At 39.1% G+C, this 4878-nt stretch overlaps 1 protein-coding gene across 3 annotated transcripts in view; it reads left to right on the top strand.

The window, feature by feature from the left end:
* Positions 1-4878, top strand: part of SASS6 (SAS-6 centriolar assembly protein) — a 48715-nt gene that overhangs the window by 639 nt on the left and 43198 nt on the right. The gene's annotated exons all lie outside the window — the stretch shown is intronic.

The raw sequence follows: 4878 nt of genomic DNA, 5'->3' as shown, positions 1-4878 counted from the left end.
GATAAGAACTCTGGCCCAGAGAAGTTAAAAAAAAATTACGTGAGGGCTCACAGCCAATTCATGGCAGGGTCAGCGCTAGAACTCAGGCCTTGGCTCGGAGCCTTTTCTCCCCGTTCTCTTTTGAGAGTATGTTGGCAGTAAGATTCAACTTTTAAAAACCTACCAATTTGGTGGCGTACTTTGGCTCTTCACATCAGTTGCTTTAAAAAAAAGTAAATTACATTTAACCGACTAACAATGAGAAAATCAGAAACGTCATTAATTAATTCATTCAGTAAATATTGGCTCCTTGTAAAACACCTTGCTGGGCACTGGGAATACAGTGGTCAGGAAAAACAGTCCTGTTTTTCATGGAGTTTACAATCACTGGAGGAAATAAAGACCAGTCGCACAGAGAAGTTCAACTTTGATTAAGGAGGTGGTTTTGTTGGGGCGTAAATAGAGTTGACCAGAGGTCAGGAGACTTAATTTTTTTTCTCAGTTCCAACACTCAATAGTTCTCTCTTTTTTCTTTGAACGTTCTTTCCTCATTTGTAAAACTGATATAACGTGCGTATTCACGTGTTTGTAATGAGGATCAGGTGTGAAATCGTATGTGAAAAAGTGGTGTATAAATGTAACATAAAAAATGAAATGAAGACATTGCCTTATTGAGTTGCCGGTAATGTCAAACTGTGGTACATATAGTTCAGAATTCGGTCAAAAATCAGTGGCAAGCCGGTCGAGGAGATGGTACCAAAACCAGCAGCTGCATATGGAGATCTGTAGGTTTAGTTGATCATTCTTTTAATGCTGTCCAGTATGGTAACCACTAGCCACATGTGGTTATTAGACACTTGAAATGGGGCTTATCTGAATTGTTGTGCTTTACGTTTGAAAATGCACGTTGGATTTTTAAGACTTACTATGAAAAAAGAATAAAATATCTCAGTTTTTATATTATGTGTTAAATGGCAATATTTTGCGGCATATTAGGTTAAATACAATGTATTATTAACAGTAATAATGTATTGTTATACTATTATATATTAGTATATAGTATATACTAATTCACCTGCTTTTAAAAGTTTTTTTTTAAATGTGACTTCTAGAAAATTTAAAAGTAGGCTAGGTGTGGTGGCTCACACCTGTGGTCCCAGCACTTTTAGGAGGCCAAGGCGGGAGGATTGCTTGAGCCTAAGCTTGAGGTTACAGTGAGCTGTGATTGCGCCACTGTACTCCAGCCTGGGTGACAGAGTGAGACCCTGTCTCTGAAAAAAAAAAAAAAGAAAATGAAAAAAATTAAAATTACGTATCTGGCTCACGTTTGTGGCTTGCATTGTATCTCCATTGGACAACACTGTTTTAGAATGATTATAGAAAGATAAAGGGGGCCATGACTTTGGTTTCAATATGGAAACTCCTAGATGGTCTCTTTCTGGTTACATTGCCATCACAGTTAATCTTAAAACTCAATTTCCCTGCTTAGAAACCTTTAATATATTCCTATTATCTGTATAGTAGGGGTCAGCAAACTGGAGCACATGGGCCAGATGTCTCATTGTTTTTGTAAATAAACTTTTCTTGAAACACAACCATGCTCATTTGTTTACAAATTGTAGCTGCTTTTGCACAGGAAGGGCAGAGGTGAGTAATTGTGACAGAGACCTTATGGCCTGCAAAGCCTAAAATATTTGCTATCTGGCCCTTTACAGAATAATTTGGTGATCCTTGACCTATAGAAAGAACACCCCAGACTCTCTCTCTCTCTCTTGTTTTTTTTTTTCCTAGACAGAGTCTCACGGTTGCCCAGACTGGAGTATGGTAGCACAATTACAGCTTACTACGGCCTTGACCTCCCGGACCCAAGGGTTCACCAACCTTAGCCTCCTGAGTAGCTGCAATTACAGGCACATACCACCACGCCTGACTGTTGTTGTTTTTTTTAATTTAATAGAGACGAGGTCTCCCTGTGTTGCCCAGGCTGGTCTTGAACGCCTGGGCTCAAGTGATCGTCTCACCTCAACCTCCCAAAATGCAGGGATTATAGGCGTGAGCCACCACACCCAGCCCAGACGCCTTGGTTGAGTATTTGAGGCCAGTTCAGCTCAACAAATATTGGCAAATGTCTACTGTGTCTCAGGAACTGTCCTACATGTGGAGGATGTAAATATGCAGCCCCCCCCCATCCCCAACAACAACAAAAGCCAACAAAAACCTGTTTTCATTCTGTCCCTCAGGGAACTCACATTTTAATAGGGGAAATAAAAAGATTTTCCTTGGACAAGCACCATAGCACAGATTAGGAATTTAGGCTCTGGAGCCAGATTGCCTGGGTTTGAGTCCCAGTTCTGCCACTTATTGACTGATCTTGTACAATTTCCTTCTCTGTGTCTCATCTTTAAGCTGATGGTAATAACAGTACCTACTTCATGGTATTATGATAATGGAATGAATTATTACATATAAAGTGCTTACAGCAGTGACTAGAGCATAATAAATGTTCACTAAATTTTAGGTGTTAATGTGTTACAAATGCTTGAAGTAATATAAGTACACTAAAGTCAGAGAAGGAAATTCAGTTGAGGACAGTGGTAATGATCAGGGAACTTCATCTGGTGTAAAATTACGCAAAATTTTGATGCCCATGATTTAACACTAATCTGCCTTTTCAATTTTGTGTCCTAAGCTTATCTCTCCAATATAAAAGTCTTACAAGCATTCTTGTTACCTTCTGAACATGCCTGATACTCACTCTGTACTATTACCCCTGCTGTTCTTTGTGCTTCAAATGCTTTTTTCTTTCATAACTTTCAGGTGTGTCTTAAATCCTTTCACTATAAGGACCCTTTAAAGTTGCCTAAGTTGAAATGAATTGCCATTGTTCATGTATTAGTGTGGTGTAGGGGAAAGATCTGAGTTTTCATTTGGGCTCTGTAATGTGACCTTAAACCATTATTTGGGCATTAAGTTCTTCTTTTGTAAAACAGATAATATTTACTTACCAAGATTATTGTTAAATAAGATGGTATATGTAAAATACCTGGCAGGTACTCAGTAAGTGTTGGTAACCCTTCCCTCCCTAAAATGCAATCAGAAGCAAATCTAGGGAAAAGTCATTAATCTTATCTCAATTTGAGGACAGAAACTATTTTTTTTTTGTTTCTGTCATCCTATGCCCAAAAATTATTTTTCTTTTTTTTTTTTATTTTTGTAAAGAGAGGCTGTCATTCTGTTGCCCAGGCTAGAGTGTTGTGGCATAATCGTGGCTAACTGTAATCTCAAACTCTGGGGCTTAAGCTCTCCTCCTGCTTCAGCCCTCAGAGTAGCTGAAACTACAGGCATGTACCACCATGCCTGTCTCATTTTAGAAATTTTTTGTAGAGATAGGATTTTGCTATGTTGCCCATGCCGGTCTTGAACTCTTGGCCTCAAACGATCCTCCCACCTCAGCTTCCCAAAGTGCTGGGATTATGGATGTGAGCCTCTGCGCCAGGCCCCTGGACCATGTTTATTTCTGTTTGTATCCCTAGCACCTGGCACAATACCTGGCTTAAAGTACCTTTTATTTGTTTGATTGATAGTTTAAGGTCACAGTTACTGGGTGGCAGAGATGGCCTAGAATCCATTTCTGCTAAAGCATGCCTGATGTTTAGCATACTTTTTATTTAAAAGAACTCATAGCTAAATCTAATGTCAGGGAGGATGTTATGTAGATTTAAGCTTTGTTCAGAGTATGACATCTATTGAGATGAGAAATAACATTTTATTGAGTTTTTATTGTTTTATATTGCTCTTATGACATTTCCATTATAAGGGAAAAAATAAGATTTGTGATTTTAGTTAGCATATCCTCTGAAAGCTTGTATTTTTCTATAGCATATTTCTAGGGATGTTTTTTAACTAAGCATGGGGAATACGTTTAACTTATAGGCCTTCCCTTTTTACTTTCAACATCTAATGTATATAGGCATTTGGAATATATGCAACAATGTCATTAATATGATTGGTAAATTGTCACAGTAGTGTAACTCTTCCGGGATTATGTAAACATTTTAATAAATGGACTCTTCTTGTACTTTTTGCAGATGTATGAAGTATGACAGGACTTTTAAAACCGTAAAGCACCTGCTAGGTGCGGTGGCTCACGCCTGTAATACCATCACTTTGGGAGGCTGAGGTGGGCAGATCACTTGAGGTCAGGAGTTTGAGACCAGCCTGGCCAACACGGCGAAACCCCATCTCTACTAAAAATACAAAAATTAGCCAGGTGCAGTGGTGTGCCCCTGTAATCTAAGCTACTCAGGAGGCTGAGGCAGGAGAATTGTTTGAACCTGGGAGACGGAGGTTGCAGTGAGCCAAGATCACACCAGCCTGGGCCCAGGCTGGAGTGCTTCTGGGCGACAGAGCGAGACTGTCTCAAAAAACAAATAAGTAAAATAAAAATAAATAAAACGTAAAGCATCATAAAAAGTTAAACATCAACTGCAGTATCATACCACTATGGCATTTATACTAGAGAAGACTTCAGAAGATGAAAACCAAACATAATGATGTAGAGCTAAAAAGGTTCTCACAAACCTTCTAGTTGAATCCTCTTATCTTACAAGTTAGGAAACTGAGTTTTTCTTTCCCCCCTCAAGAAAGCTTAATCTTGCTGTGTTGTCCAGACTGGACTTGAACCCCTGGGCTTAAGCTATCCTCCTGCCTCAGCCTCTGAAGTAGCCAGTATTACAGGTGGGAGGCACTGTGCCCAGCTCGGGAAAGCTTAAATGGAATTGGAGTAACACTCTGATCTGTTTCACATACGTTGCTTTAGATACTAGAAAAATAGGAACAGTGTATTCTCTTGTTTTGAAAATAATTCTTCCTCTCTGTGGTGTAAATTAGTGCTTCTTG

Source organism: Macaca thibetana, chromosome 1 (genome assembly GCF_024542745.1).
Source record: "Macaca thibetana thibetana isolate TM-01 chromosome 1, ASM2454274v1, whole genome shotgun sequence".
Taxonomy (NCBI): domain Eukaryota; kingdom Metazoa; phylum Chordata; class Mammalia; order Primates; family Cercopithecidae; genus Macaca; species Macaca thibetana.
The sequence above is the reverse complement of the archived record's forward strand: the minus strand, read 5'-3'. Positions and strand labels throughout refer to the sequence as shown.